Here is a 16558-nt window from a genome sequence, read left to right on the forward strand (position 1 = left end):
GCCTTCTTCATCTGGCAAAAGCCCAAGTCCTCAATGGATCCAACGTTCGACCTCCTGCCTTCTCTGCACTTCCGTCGGAACAACCAGACACTGCAGGGGAAGAGCAAGGAGTAAAGTTCACTGGGGTCACTTAAAATTCATGATCTAAAGTCTCAAAGCAAGCCTACCACTTTTCTCTAGAAGTCTAGCCTTCGTAGTTCCCAGGTGACCGTTTTGTACTCGAAAGACACTCTCTTCCTTTACTTTTCCCTGGGGGTCCTTTCTGGCCCTACTTCACTAGAAAATTAAAATGGCCAGACATGGGCTACCTGCATTCCTCTAACAAAAAAACCTACAAACCTGTCTACACGGCGTCCACCTGCTGTCTCCCATCTCACCCAAGACCACTCTCTCCTGCCTCCTCTCATCCTCACAAGGACTTTGGTGCGTTACCTATGGCCTTCCCTCCTGCATTGCCAGTGTTTCACCTTCTATCATGTTATTCCCATCAGTATATAAATAGAATGTAATAGTGTTTATCTTAAAAAACAATGTAATAAGGGCACCTGGGTGGTTCAGTGGTTGAGCATCTGCCTTTGGCTCAGGTCGTGATCCTGGGGTCCCAGTATCGAGTCCTGCATCGGGCTCCCTCCAGGGACCCTGCTTCTCCCTCTGCCTGTGTCTCTGCCTCTCTCTCTGTGACTCTCATGAATAAATAAAATCTTAAAAAATATATATATATATCAGGCCCCCTGCCAGTTCTGCTCTTCTTAGCCAAAATTCCCCAAAAGTTCCCAATACTCTATTGCATGTCTTCTCCCCCTTAAGCTTCAATTCAGTCCAGGCTGGCTTCCATTCCCACTTCTTAACTGAAGTCATTTTTGTCAACGTCACTGTTGGTTCGTAACATCCTGGGAATTTCCCTGGTTTATTTTTTATTTTTTTAAACGAATTTCTTTTTAAAAGATTTTATTATTTTTTTTCATGAGAGACAGAGAGAGAGAGGCAGAGACACAGGCAGAGGGAGAAGCAGGCTCCATGCAAGGAGTCCGACATGGGACTTGATCCTAGGACTCCAGGATCAAACCCCGGGCTGACAGCAGATGCTAAACTGCTGAGCCACCCAGGGATCCCCAGCTTCCTGGGTTTAATCTGAAGCTAGCCCCCCCATGCAGAGGGCAGGAAGAGATCAAAGAAAGAGTGGGAACTGGCAGTTCTAAAAAGCAAAGAGGACGTACTGGGGCAGCAGCAAGATGAATGGATCCCTGCTGCCAAATCTTCTAAGTCTATAAAGAGGCTTTAGTTGGGTTCAGTCACCTCCTCAATACCGCACACATAGACCATTCTCGACACCACATCACAATCTTAAGCTGTGTCTTTGGAGCAGCCTCTGGGAGCAGGAAAGGCATGTGGAACCCATGTTCCATGTTCCACAGACAGGGAGGGAGGTGAGATGCCTCTGATTGCTTGGATCTGGCTCATGGGTGAATCGTGATCATGTCTCCTCAATTACCTTCCTCCATAGTCACCTATGACCTTGAAATTCAAGAGATGCTTTTCTATCCTCTTCTTAACCTGGTTGAGCACCCACTTCTGGAAATGCTCTCTTTCCTTGACTTTCCTCTCACCACTGTCTGACCCTTCTTAGTCTGCTTGGCTGGTTTCAGCTCATACCCCCAATATCCTAACAACAAGGTATCCAAGGTCAGCCCTGGACCTTTCCTATGTACAAACTCACCTCAAGGCTTTAAAGGATGTCTATGTTGGTGGAGCCATCTCTATGCTGATGGCTCCCAAATTCCTATGTTCCACTTGAATGGTTAGCTTTCATGGGGTCTAGGCTGTAATAATATTATTATTAACAATAGTAACAACAACTAAAACCCGACTGTTGACCACATGGCAGTCCTGTTTGAAACGCTTTACATGGTGGAATCATTGACCTTCATCACATACCTTTCGAGTAGGTACATTGTAATCCTCATTTTGTCAATAGGAGGACAGTGACAGAATCCTTGTGTGTTTTGCAACCCACAGTTGGTAAATCTGGAATTTTAAACTATGCGATTGATTTTATCTACTAGATAGAAATTTTAATACCTAGCCATCTAACATGTTTTCATGTTATGTTGCTCAAGACAGAAATCTGAAAGCCATTTTTGGATTATTTCTTTCTCTCATGCTCTTCATTTAATCTCTTTGGAATTCTTTGGCGTTTCAGCTGACAAATGCATCTTAAATCCAATGACTTCTTTTCATTTCTCCTAGTCATCACCTAGGGTTTGTCTACATTGGTGCTTTTGATATTTGGGCCCAGATAATTGCTTGTTTGGGGGCTGTCATGTGCATTTTTAGGGTGTTCAGCAGTATCCCTGGCCTCTACCTATTAGATGCGGGCAGCATACCCCCACCCCCAGGCATGATCATCAAAAATGTCTCCAGACACAACTGCCAAGTGTCCCCCAGAGGGCTGAATTGACTCACTTAATCCAGGTTCTCATCCTTTCCTCACTGAACTACAATAATCTCCTACCTGGACTTCTTGCTTCAAATTTTATGTGTATTCTTATTTTGTTGCCCATAAAACAAACACAGTGGAATCAAGATCATCATTATTCTTGTCTAAAATGTCTTATTGCCTCCCTATTGAATTTGGAAAAACAAGTTTAAGAAAAACATATCAGATTGTTGGAAAGGCTTTGTGTGATCGAGCTTCTGTCCCATTCACCCGTCTCATCTCGTGTCATCTTCTCCGTGCCCCAGCCAGGCACACGTCTTTCCTGGACATCTCTCCAGTCTTTCCATCAGTGGAGCTTTCTACCAGCTTCTCTTCCCTCTGCCAGTCGGCTGCTGTTCTCCTCACTTCTCGATGTGTCACACACATGCACACACACACACAGAGCACATGCCACACACATCCTACACATACTCCATGCACATATCCACACCACATACACACATACACATCAGACACATGCACACATTCAGAGCACACACCCCCCACACACTTTCTGTACACTGCTCCTACTCTATCGTGTGTTTCATAAAATTGGCTCCTCCTTGTCATCCTTCACATCTCTGCTCTAATGCCGCCTTCACAGAGAGACCTCTAGTTGCTCTATGCAAATATCTTCCCATTTGCCCCCCCCCCCATTATTGTCTACTGCTGCACAGCACTCTGCTTCTTATTTTATGTCACTCGTTGTAGATTTACATTTATTTGTATGTTTTCAACTCCCCTGTGAGACTGCAGGTCTCATAAAGGCACAAGCCATGTCAGTCTTGATTTACTGTAATATTCCTGATGCTTGATACTGGGCCTGACACAGAAAGACAACCAGTCACTCAGAGAGGCTGGTAAATGCATGTCACTTAGAATGGTTGAATAATTTCAAAGACTTCCTCAAAAACCCCTGATGATGGAGCACACTGCAATCTTGGGAATACTGATTGAGGGAGAGGTGTTTAGCCACAACCAAGAGATTAATCAGAGCTGACATGGTTTGTCTTGGAAAAAAAGGAAATCCTAGCTGGGCTACCATGGTGCATTCTCGAGCTGTGAACTAGTCTGTCCAGGTCAGCCTTATTATTTCTGGCCCCAGTTACCTACTACTGGCTGAGTCCTTGAGTAGCATGGTTTTCTCCCTTTCAGTTTGTGGTTAGTAACTTGGGGGAAGTACCCCATTATCGGTCCTGCTGGGCCCTGCAGCCAGGATGTTAGGAAACAGGAATTAAGTACAACTCCCTTGGAGCCATTTCAACAGCTGTGGTTTGTGAGGAAGTCCGCCTCTTCCAGAGCCAGCTTCAGGGTAGAGATGATGCACGGCAACGTTAGTGTTTTGTGCCTTCCTTCTTGGAGCACACTTAGAGCATCACCCATGGGGTGTGTGTGTGTGTGTTTGTGTGCGCACATGTACACTCAGGCACTTGAAAGTAGACTAGCAATATCTAAAGCTAGGAGAATCTTTAGGCAATATTTGGCCCAATTTCATTTAATAGAAGGAAATTGAGACCCTGAGAAATTTGACTTACCTAACATCACACAGCTAGTTAGTGAAAGAGCTGGATTCAAATAAAAGTCAGGTCTCCTACCATATCTAACTGTCCGGAAGTTTCATTTCAAAACATAACATTTGTGTGTGTGTGTGTGTGTGTGTGTGTGTGTGTGTGTGTGTGTTTGATTAAAGAGTAATATGTAGATGAAGATTCAGAACTGCCATTCCGATGGCAGTGGGTTTGGTTAACCGTTGGAAGAACCACTTCCTGCTTCCCTTCTAAGGATCAGCACTTGTCAGAGCCCATTGCCAGAAGAGACCTATCTCTGGGTGAAATCCCAGCCTTGTCCTCTGACCTCAACTCAACCCTTGCATCCCTACCCTGTTGGCTTCAGCCATAACTTATTAACAACCAGTAGGCCTGTGGGGTTCCTCCTGCAGCCCATTGTCCATGGTCTTGCTTTAGCCACCTGGTCAAGCCCTGCCATGACTCTAGGCCCCTTAACTGGCCTACTTCTTGCTTGCTCTGAATACATAAGAGCCATGCTCCATACCTATGGACCCAACCAACCCATCTCCGTTTTCATAAAACCTTGCCTATCAGCCCAGAGCACTGCCATCGACCCATCAACAGAATGCAAGAGCCCAGACAGCCTCCATATTTCTTGGTTAGCCTCCCTCTTTCCTGGAAACACTGAGAGGAGTGGCTACCACACAGGATCCCAACTGGTTCTTATTTTTCATTGACCTGTTTTACAATATATTAAAGTTTGTGAGCCACATCAAATTTTTATTGGAAGTGTCTGAGGGTATAATAGATATGAGCACAAACAATGTATTTACCAGAATTTGGCAGAAGAGACCAAATAATGTGAGAGAGAAATTGGGCTATACTCTGTGGCCCAAAGTGGGCCTTTTAATTAAGAGTTTTGTGGGTTTTTAAAAAGATTTTACTTATTTATTTATTCCTGAGAGACACAGAGAGAGGCAGAGACACAGGCAGAGGGAGAAGCAGGCTCCCCACAGGAAGCCTAATGTGGGACTTGATCCCAGGACCCCAGGATCACGACCTGAGCCAAAGGCAGATGCTCAACCACTAAGTCACCCAGGCGTCCCAAGCTAAGGGTTTTTCTTATGTATAAGATCAGGTTCTTAAAAGATCTGATTGGAGAGAGAACTGAACAAGAAGTGACTATAGATTTGGCTTTTTCAGAGGAGACTGAAATATGTGGTATATGCCAACTAATTTTTTTTTTTGGCTGTCCACCTTCCTACTCCCTTTTGGGGGGGGATTTCCCCCACCCCAATGTGTTTTGTGTTAGAACCCAGTGCCCTACCTCCTCCTATAGAAGCTGGAAGAGGAAGCTTCTGAGTTCTGGCAGCGTGGGCTTGTAACCTCCACTTACCCAATCAGATGCTCCTCCACAGGTCATGGAGTCTTCTTGGTCATGGCATGGGCTGCAGGGACTCACAGAAATACATTTATCAGCAGAAATGACAGGGACAACAGGAGGTGATAGCTACACCAGGGGTAGTATCAAGAGCATGTCTTGAATGAGTTCTTTATAAGACATGATCTCGATGGTGCTTATTGTTCCCTTATCCCCAGAGCTGCTCTAGTTGTTGCATTTCCCCAAGCCTCACTCTCCCGCCTTCCCGTTTATTCTGCGAATGTCCCTAAACCCTTCCAACGAATGTCCTTTCTGCTTCAGCTAATCCAGCATTGATTTCTGTTGCTTATGCTCAAGGATTCTGGATCATACAACATATGAGGGGCGAATTAACCCTCAATTCTCAATGGCACTGGTAAGTCGCCAGCTTTAGAAAAAAATTAAAAACAAACAACAAAAACCAGAGAAGTGCCTGTATAATCTTCGTTTTCCAAGGAGATGAGAGGAGTTGTGGGCACCAATGGCTGTTTATTCTCAGATCTGCATGACCACAAAGATAAAGTTAATTGAATAAGTGAGCGCATGAATGAGTGAAATCATTCTTTGGAGCAATTTAGCTCATCTTTGAGATTCCTGCCCAGGTGGGGAACTGGAGTTCGAGATGACTGTACCAACTACTCTGAATTTTATGATACCATTTACCTAAGAGCCTCCGAGTCTTCCTTGACATCATGAATGCTGTTTGGTCACTGTCTTGAGATGCAGAAGAGAACTGGATTCTGGGAGTCCTGACTCCTTGAGCTCTGCTTCCTTCACATGTTCTGGAGGAATGGCATCAGAAAAGGGAACAGAGGCAGCCACAGAGTCCTGGCTGAGAGCCCTGTTTGGGAGGTAGATGAAGGCAGAAGAGAGATTGATTTGCCTCTGGTTACTTGAATCACTGTGACTACCTAGCACTGGGCTTATGTCATATTTTCGGATCAACCCTGAAGCAGGCTTCTGTGTTACTGGGAAACCTCTGAGTTGGATGCTAATTCCCAAATATGATTGAACATGTCATGGAAGGAACACTGGATGATCTGCAGGGCACCATCTGGAGGCCCTGTGAAATGCAAGTTCTTCTTTGAGACCTGGTGACCAGGTGAGCAGACCCCTTGCAGGGACCCTGTCCCAACGGCAGTCCCCCTAGCATCACTTCAGGGGCAACACCCTATTTTATTCACAGGAGACATTTTACACACCCTCCTTTTTGTGTGTGTTGGTTTGGTGTTGTTCTTTTTCAGTGATCTGATAATGAGCATGCGTTTCTAAGTGTTCTAGGTGACATTTTTCTCTAAAATCTAAGCCAAGACAAGCAGGAGTTCCAAAGAACAAGAAGGCACTTCCTCTTCTGGAAAATGAAGGTGTGGTGGACTAAAGAATTCTTCAATAAATTCCTCCAGGAAGGCTGGGGCAGAGCTGTTCATTAGCTTCGAGGGGTTTTAAAGGCACGGCCTGCTTGTTACACATGCTGCCCCCTGCTTCCCAAACAAAAAGCTCTGAACACTTGGTAGAGGTGAAACCTGAGGGCTTGTGGGATCAGTGTTGGAAATCAGTAGGGAACAGGCTTGATCTTGACAGTAAGGGTGTGGGGGAGCATCCTTAACTAATTCTGAGTCACCAGGAGACCAGTTTTCTGGCAGGGGGGAGGATTGAAAGAGGTAGGAACACCCAGTTCAAGCTGCTTCAACTTGGGAACATTTAAAAGAGCAATCTGATGGATTTTGCTGTATAGCATCATTCTCCTTTCGGACACGCAGCCCTCAGATCAGTGTCTTATAAAGGAGTTGTCTTGCATGGATCTGATCAAGGGACAAATATACTTGTATTTCACATAAAAAATTGAGAACTTTCATCTTCAACTACTCACATTTAAATCTCTTGCTATTTCTCGCTGGAGCTGAGAGAACAAGAGTAAAATTCATGTAGCTACCCACTTCAGTGAAAATCATGGCTCATCTTTAGGTTACTCTGTTCCTGCCCAGGTGGGGACGCTAAGATGGAACTTACTGGGGTACCATCCTGTCTTCACAGTGCCATATTCTCTAAGGATCTCTGAGTCTTATTTTAACAGCAGAAGCATGTTTTCCTCTGTGGACCAAAAGTCTGAGATACAGAGAAGGATAGATTCTGAAGGGTCCTAGTTCCTTAAGCTCTGCTTTCTTCAAACTTTTGGGAGGATAGTCATCAGAGGAGGGATGGGGAGTGAGAGGGTGTTGGGAAGATGAGCAGGGAATCCCCCATTAGGAGTCTGTTTATGAACGTGGTGGCCCAGACCCATGGAGATCTGGGTAGAGACAAGGGTGAAATAAGACTGTGTTTTGGAAACTGTGGTAAGAAGGAGGCAATGAGTCAGTGCTTACTATCCCCAGAAAGTGATATTGCTCACTGGGGAGGCTTTGGGGCAAAGCCTGTACACGTATCTGGAGGTGGGGCTGGAAAAGCAGATTGGCATCCAGGAATTTGGAGGGAAAGGCGTGGTGGTGGGGAGAGACTGTGAATGAACAAAACGTGTGTGTGTGAGGGGGAGACCCATTGGGGAAATAATACTGAAAATGGGTCCCCAAGGTGGAAAGAGCTGTCAAAACAGAAGCAGAACTGTTGCGTTGTACTGATAGTGAAGGGAGATTTGCAGGTTGTGTGGGAAATCCACAGGCACTTACCTCATTTTCTTTGTGCTTCTAATTTTAATTTCTTTTCAATCCAACATGTGTGGAATAATTGTGGTTTAGAGCAATGTAGTCTTGGGAACCTTAGGGCTATACTTAATGTCCAAGTTTAGGGTTTAGCCAAACATAGCATACCTGGAAACTGTCCTTTATTTATCGGTAGCTAAAATAGAAGCTGAGTCCCAGAAGTGACACAAACACATCTGGTGCCTGTCTCAGGCCTCCTTAGACCCTGGGGTGTTGATGAACTTTGCCCTTGCCTGCTTAGGCCTTGCAATCTCCTCTCCGTTGATATCCAGGGATGCTGCCCTGGTCCGTCTCACACTGGTCCTTCTCTAGTTGTTGTCCCAGTTATCAGTGACTGCATGTCTATGATTGACTTTCAGAGCTGAGCTAGAGGCATTCCAGCAGCTCCATTCGCTGTTCTAAACATGGGTAACTGAAGAGAGCTCAGTTTCGAAATATCCACTTAAATTGTATTTCATCTGTGCTCAAAGGGAAGAGGGAGGAAGAATCAGTCTGGTTTGGAAAAAGACACGTACCCTTTTCCCACCGTGTAGTAATCAACTACTGTCACTATGTACTCTATTCCAGGCCCTAGCCGTGGAACAGAGGAGGGAGTAGGCCAGGATGGAGGGTACCACTCAGTATCTCAGTGTCTCAGAGGCCATTAAAAATAGTGGAGTGGATTTACATCTGTAAGCAGTGGTAGGTCATCCCTCATTTCCCACACATTCTTGCTCTTATAGACAAGACTGAGAATGCTCCAGTGTAAGGTGTGTGTGCATCATGGGAAATGAAAATGATCCCTTGGGTGCAAAAAGAAAATACTAGAGTCTCTATTATATTTATTTAAAATTTTCTGCTTTTGTGTGCCTGTACACAACGCACACTGTGCATTATACATTATTATATTGGTAAATTTATTTATCTATCTATCTATCTATCTATCTATCTATCTATCTATCTATCATCTGTCTATCATCTCTCTATGTCATCTGTCATCCAGCTGTCCATCCTCCCCGGAGAAACCTTGAGCAGCATTTTGGAAGCACACATCCATTCCTGGGAGATTCTATTTCAGTAAGTTTCAGGGGAGGCCGTGGAAACTGTAGTTATCTGACTCATTCATTTTCCTCAAGCAACCTTTCTTAAATGTAACCTTACACAAAATCCTAACATGTACACCAGATAGAGATGGGGCCACTCTTCCGAAGGAGGCTGGAGGCAAGGGTAAAGGATGGCCTAGCCTTCCTTTTATTCCATCTGCCCTCTGCTCTCCTTGGTCTACACAAACTCTAACCGGGAAACCACCAGGGCAGCTCCTGAAAAATGAATCTTTGGGGGTTAACTGTTCCATGTTTGAAGCTGCACTAACAGAACATGCCCCCCACAACATGCCCCACTTCTCAGGTTTGATGTGTTAGACGGTTCCCCCCAGCTGGAGCCCTCTCCGTCTGTTCTTCGGGCCACGTGCTCAACGCCCTCTCAGAGCCGGGGCCCAGCGAAGGCACTGACACACAGACTCGACCCCCTCCTGAAATGCCTTCTCTAGGCCACTTCCCACCATCCCATGACTGTTTTGCTTTCTTAGCACAGGGACGTCCCCCACCCCCACCCCCCAAGCAGTCAGTGCTCGCGGACTCACGAGTGTTCACGTCCGTTGCAGAGGATGAGCAGATTGCTGCTGCAAGCACCTCTCTGGTCTTATTTCACATTTGCAGTGAGCTCCCTCGGCATAAGGAGACTCTGCTTAAACAACATGCAGCCCCATATCCTCGGGGCACCTCACCTTTTAGCTGATTCAATTATGCTTACGTACGGTTATAATTTCCTTTCTGATTTTGCTGGTTTAGAGATGGCCTATTTTCCAAGGGCAGTTCACACTGTCATTTATAGAGTTATACATAACTGTGAGGGGCAAAACTGCCTCACAGAATTAGGGGGAAGGTGGGGTGTCGCAGATACAGATACACAACCCAGATCCCCCTTCAAGGAAGGGCTCACAGCCCAGCTACTGGGACGGTAGCTAGCTCACAGTCTCCTCTGTGAGCAACCTTTGAGCCAAAGCCACACTCTGTTCTGAGTGGCCCCAGTCAGTAAAGGAACAGGGCCATGGAATAGCGACTTGGCCATTTCTGCCTGATGAGGACTTGGATCCAACTGGTGATCTTGCTCTAGAGCAACCTTTTGGGCCAACAGAGACAGTATCCCCATAAGGTGTCTTCCTCATGACCATTCCTGCTTCCTCACATTTCTTCCTATGTGCTACTCCCCCCACCCCCATCCCAAACCTTTTGCCCCCTAATTCTATCTTAGCATCTTCTTCCCAGAGAACTAGAGACGGGGGCGGGGGGGGGGGCAGGGCAGCGAATGAGAACCAAATACAGATTGCAGCATTCTCTTAGATTCCTTAAGTCTACAGCTCCCAGCCCCTGGGTGTGAATGGCCCTGGGGGAACCTCAGAGTTATTGCCAGGGGTCTGCAAGTATACACATGTGCCTGTGGCCTGAATATATATGTTTATATATTTTGAATAATATATGTGCTATTTTTGAAATATATGAATAACAATTCACTAAAACTTACTTTTTACAATAGTGCATTTTTAGATCACTGGACACTAAATTACACACACACACACACACACACACACATCAAGGGAAAGTTTTTGCACTGCAGAGGAGTCCTCGCTTAAAAGGCTGAGAAATACTGTTTAAGATGATGTGGCCCTCTTAACTGGGACTTTCCCATTTAACTTCTAAATAAATCTTGAGAAAAATCTGCTTGCTGCTCCAGTTAAGCAGCTCTGGTTTGACAAATAGTGCTAGCCGAGGGTACTAGAATGGCCAGTTTGAAAGGAGAATGGGATACTGTGTCCTTTTGGTACAATCTCCAGCCTCCTAAAAATGTGCTTATGTACTGTCAACGCAGGATCTTGACCCTCAAGCTTATTTATAGAAACAATCAGGTAAAAAGTATTTGGCTTGGGTGAAACATTTTTGTTTGTTTTGGGACAAATCAGCATGCCTTGACATTCAGTAGTTATCTTTAGAGAACAGGTACCACGCAACTTTGGATTGCCATTTAGGTAAAATCTTACATCTCCAGAAGACCAGCCATCCTGTCCTACACAGAATATGGAGACTTATGCTAAGAAAAGAGAGTAGCTGAGTAATATTCCATTGTATACATAAACCACATCTTCTTTATCCATTCATCTTTCGTTGGACACCGAATATTACTCAGCTATTAGAAATGACAAATACCCACCATTTGCTTCAACGTGGATGGAACTGGAGGGTATTATGCTGAGTGAAGTAAGTCAGTCGGAGAAGGCCAAACATTATATGTTCTCATTCATTTGGGGAATATAAATAATAGTGAAAGGGAATATAAGGGAAGGGAGAAGAAATGTGTGGGAAATATCAGAAAGGGAGACAGAACGTAAAGACTGCTAACTCTGGGAAACGAACTAGGGGTGGTAGAAGGGGAGGAGGGCGGGGGGTGGGAGTGAATGGGTGACGGGCACTGGGGGTTATTCTGTATGTTAGTAAATTGTACACCAATAAAAAATAAATTAAAAAAAAAAGAAAAGAAAAGAGAGTAGCTTGTCCAAAGTCATGCAGGTAAGTGACACACATCTTTCTTTCTTTCTTTTTTTCTTTAAGATTTATTTATTTATTTGAGAGAGAGAGAGAGGGAGAGAGAAAGAGAGCACATGTGAGCAAGCAGGGGAAAGGCAGAGGGAGAGAGAAAATCCTGAAGCAGACTCTCCCCTGAGCATGGAGCCCACTATGGGGTTCCATCCCAGGGCCCTGAGATCATGAGCTGAGCCAAGATCAAGAGTCGGCCACTTAACCATCTGAGCCCCCCAGGTGCCCCAATACACATCTCTCTTAACAGTAGACAGGAACCAAAGTATGGATTATGATTTGAAAGTGGTCAGGAGTTAGCAGCTGTAACAGTCAGGATATAATGGACCGTGTTGCTCTAACAAATCACACAAAGATGTTAGCAGATTAACATGAATGAAGCTTATTACTTTCACCCAAAATCCATTGTGGGTCTGGATGGTTCTCTGGGACATCACATGATACCTCAGGAATCCAGGTGCCTTTAGTCCTATGACACCTCTATTTCAACAAATGACTCACAGTTTCCACAACAGAGGGAGAACATGCTGGAAGGTCTCTCGCTGAGAAACAAATGCCTTAGTCCATACGTGCCACACATGCCGTCATCACATGACCCTGTCTAAAAGGACAGGATTGCTGCATAAAAGCAAGCATGAAAGAGCCCTGCTACACAACCTCCCAGAACACCAGAAAATTCCACTAGTTATTAGTAGAGTAAATTTCAAAATATACCTGAGAAACCTGATTAAGTTACTATCACCCGGCAGCATATAAACCGTGAAATAGCTTATCAGCTTTGGTTTAGTCACTAGTACTTTGCAGGAGTGAACAGCCATAGGGGAAACACACTTTATGATCCCTTCTTATCAAAAACAGCATAGAGACGGGCCAGGCAGGACAGACAGGCAGTGTGGAAGACACTGGAGAAGCCCTGGTTCTGGGGAGGAAGGATAGTTGGGGGCGATGACTGTCTGAAGAAGACTTTCCAAGAGAAGAACAGGCACTGAGAGACGCTAGAGCTGCCAATGACCAAGGTCTTTGCGCTCACCGGGTTGCCCTGTGTTGCCTGTGAGAGCAAAATACCTTTCCATTGTCTGTGGGTGTCATTTGAATGATATTAAGTCTTAGCAAAGCTTTGATCATATGTTATTCATAAGTTCTTGTCCGACCTGACTCCCTCCGTAGCCTCCGGACACCGCTTTGAAAAGAACATGTCGCTGGCCGAGGCCACTGGGTTTCCTGCCACATTTGGATGTCTGTCGGGCTGTGCAGACCAACATGGCAGGGATACACACTGCAGAGGGAAGTCAAGTTTGGTTTCAGCATGAACTGATTAGATCCTTGACATTTTCCAGGCTACTCCTTCTGTTGGCCTGGCACCCACAGGCTGAGGTAAGCAGCCAAGGCTGGGGACTTTGTTAGCATTTTTGAGCTGAGTGTTTACTCAAGTCCTTGAAGCCATCTGGGATGGGCTTGGACATCTTCTCCTTTGAGTTCTTGCACCTTTTCACTCTGAGCTGAAAATAATTGTGAAGAGCCACTTCTGCCGGTGGTGGGTATGGGATGTTTACTCTCAGACTAATGAGTGTTACAAATGGGGGTCAGATTAGAACAGAACAAAGCCTCTGGGTCTGGCCAGTTGATTGTAGTGGATTTTTTTTTTTCCTTTAAAAATGGGCCAACCAACATGTGGCTTTCTAGTCTGGAGGGTGACTTCAGAGTCAGACTGTTTGAGTCCCTAGGCTGACTCAACCACGTACCAATTATGTGGTTGTAGGCAGACTACTTAATCTTCCTGAGCCCCAGTTCCTTTACCATGAAAATGAGGACAATTGCATCTACTTGAATAAATTTGAAATCCACAGAGAGCATACATATGAACTGCTGTTGTTTCTGTTGTGCTGTAAAGAGATTCTGGGAGAGAGGTCTGATAAGTTGACACCTATGACCACCATTGTAACCATCAGTGATAATATCCTATAGGATTGAATGTGACATTCCAGCACTTACTTCAGTTTCCATATCCATAAAATGAGACCACGGTTGCTGGCTTTTCCTATCTTAAGGGATTTTGAGGTGCATCGAGCGAAGTAAGAGATGCTTTGAAACCTAAATATATGCTATGGAGATGAGAGATCTTGTCCACGCTGTGCAAAGGAACAGCAGCAGTGGCCATGGTGGTGGTAGGGGGTCATTGCCCATCCCATGCCACCTATGTTGATGTTGCCCCTGCAGTTACTGTGACAGAGGAGCCAGATTCTGTTGAGATGGGTGAGGCTAGTTCTTTCTACACTACCTGTGACAGAACCCGGTGTTGTCGAGAGCACTGCTTTTTGACATCCACCGCCTCTCTCATGGTGTCCAAGGCACTTCTGCTAGAGGTGGTCAATCTCTGAGCTCAATGCCAGAGCCTGCTTTCCAGCTCAAGGACTATAGGATGAGCAAAGTCAGGTCCGACAGCAGCAATACGAGAAACGGGTCCTGGGCAGACCCTCACTCCCTCTCCTCTCTGAAGGGTCCTTTCGAGATGAGTCACCTGGCTGCCTGTGGTTAGGAAATAGTACGAAGCTTGCATTCGTAGAAAAAGGAAGGGGGAGAAAATCACTGATGCTTTCATAAAACTGAGCATATCACAGCTCCTGTTTAAAGGTGGGGGGACTCACTTTCCCCTAAGTTGAAAGTATCTGGGCTGGGACATTGGCGTGGAGGAGGCGGAGAGAGAAGTAGACCTTCCATCCAGAGCCAGACAGAGATATGCATATTTGCATATTGAAATATTTGAGGTTCTCATCTGAGGTAGAGTTCTTTAATTCCAAGCATAGAAAAACCTACTTTGGCTAATTTAATCAAAAAAACAAATGAAAAGTTACACACACACACACACACACACACACACACCTATCATACCACACACACACACACATATTAGGCCACAGAGCAACTCATAGGGTCAAATAAAAAGCTGAAAGGTCTGGCTTCGTACAGGCCAGGAAGCTGGGAAGCAGGTCAGAGAAATGCATGGACTCCCCGTTGGCTGGAGGTCCCTTAGGTCACTTCACCCAGGATCTCTCTTCCCTGGGGAGAGTTCATTGGCCTCACTTGGTGACATGCCAACCACTTGACCAGCAGGAGGTGAGACACCTTGCCTCAGGCTTTGTTGGGAGGATGAACAGAATGCTGAGCACGCCGTAGAACAGATGTCTGCGACGGTCTCTGCGTTTCATCATCAGCCTCGGCGCTATAATTAGTTCCCTGAGGCTGCCTGGATTTGCGTTCGTCCAACTGGAGGCCACATGTTTCTGTTTCAGAGCATCCTTGATCCCATTCGCCAGTGTCAAAAGTGGGTCTCAATCTTCTCACCCAAGACAAGAGACCTGCCTTGCGTCTGGCCCAGCTAGGGAGCAGGTGCTTGGGCCTTCCCGCAGAGTGCTGCCCACCTTGCCGGGCGCTCTCCCTAAGAGCCCCTCGCTCTGGATCCTAGAAGCTTGGGCCTCGAGGCCCCTGGTTGCCCAGCCTAACCGTTGTTTAAACAGCGAACTAAAAATAAGTGTCCCCAGGACCGTTGTGTTGGCAACGACGGTTGGCCTGCCACCTCCCCACAAAGACACTTGTCATTTGGAGGTTTGGAAAAGGGAAACACTTAAGTGCTAGTTTATCAGCCAAAAGAGACTACGACAGAAAAAAAAAAAAAAAAAAAGACAAAAACCCACAACACCCGACCCACCCACAAACTTCTGGTCAGAGTTTCAACTTACGGGGGAAAGTTTAGCCTGTTATAAATTAAAGCCATAAAGATTGTGCTTTATTTACACATTTGTGGGGGTCTGGGGGCGGGGGAAAGGGGGATGATGGGAGACCACAGCAGCTGCCTTTTAGATGTTTCCAGGGAAATGTTAAGAGACCAAAAGTGTTTTTTGTTTTTTTTTTTTAAAGTGTGAGAACACTTGCAAAAAGCAGAAGAACAAAACAGAAAAGTCTGCAACGATGTGCACCTTTCATATTTCGGTGTGTCTCCACTCCTGGCTATTACAGGAGGAAGAGCTTGGGGTCGATGGCACGGTGCCCACCTTGACCCCTTTCCAAGCCCGTCCTATATCTGCTCACACTTGGCAACGATGCCCACAATAAAGTGAGTGTCACAGGGCAGCTAGCATGGTTTTCACGCGTGCTGTTCACTGGCCGCCTTTATGCACTTAATTGTAACGTGAGGCTTTCCCCAGGTTTTGGAAGGTCTTTGCCAGTGTCGTTTTAGTGGCTTTGTCATAGTTCATCAGATGGCTGACCCGTGACCTACGGAAGCAGGCCCCGTCACTGGACAGGAGGTATTACAAGGCCTGCTACGATGGACAGGACATCTTTGTGCATAAAGCAGAGCTCCGGCTGCCAAAGAGGAGTCCGGCCGGGCCACCTGGTGGGCGTGGTCTCCGGACTGTCCCCTCTCCCACTGTTAAAAAGCAGTTCTTAATTGAACAATGATCCATTTCGTGGGTGATTTCAACCCAACGTTTCTTCGCTCTTTCCCCTCTTCTCATGTCTCTCGAAGTTATTTCTCAGTTTGTTAACAAGCATACCGGAAAATTAAAAAGAGGACAAACTTTGTTTTAGGTACTTTTTTTGCTAATAGAAAAACAAGTGATGCGAGACTGTAAGAGCCAGGGTGAGATTTGTTTAAGAAAATCAGACAAGTCTAAACGTTGCCTCTAACCATATATTAAGTACTCTTGTATTTTCTCAAAATACATTTGACATTGCTATTGTTTTACACGTTTCCGTCAGGCACAAAGTAATTGTGTGCATGGCAATAGCAGTAAGAGCTCTGACTTTCAGGCAGAGAGAAGAATTTACAA

The 16558-nt window shown here is 45.6% G+C and overlaps 1 long non-coding RNA gene across 5 annotated transcripts in view; it reads left to right on the forward strand.

Moving 5' to 3' along the window:
• The window catches only part of LOC140612893 (uncharacterized), a 44853-nt gene extending 28544 nt beyond the window's left edge, over window positions 1-16309 (forward strand). For all 5 annotated transcript variants that reach the window (XR_012014003.1, XR_012014001.1, XR_012014002.1 and 2 more), the window contains 3 exons: window positions 9083-9156; window positions 12897-13103; window positions 15645-16309. This is a non-coding gene — a long non-coding RNA (uncharacterized lncRNA). The remainder of the gene's footprint in view (window positions 1-9082; window positions 9157-12896; window positions 13104-15644) is intronic.
• The last annotated feature ends 249 nt before the right edge of the window (window positions 16310-16558 follow it).

Source organism: Canis lupus, chromosome 21 (genome assembly GCF_048164855.1).
Source record: "Canis lupus baileyi chromosome 21, mCanLup2.hap1, whole genome shotgun sequence".
Lineage (NCBI taxonomy): Eukaryota > Metazoa > Chordata > Mammalia > Carnivora > Canidae > Canis > Canis lupus.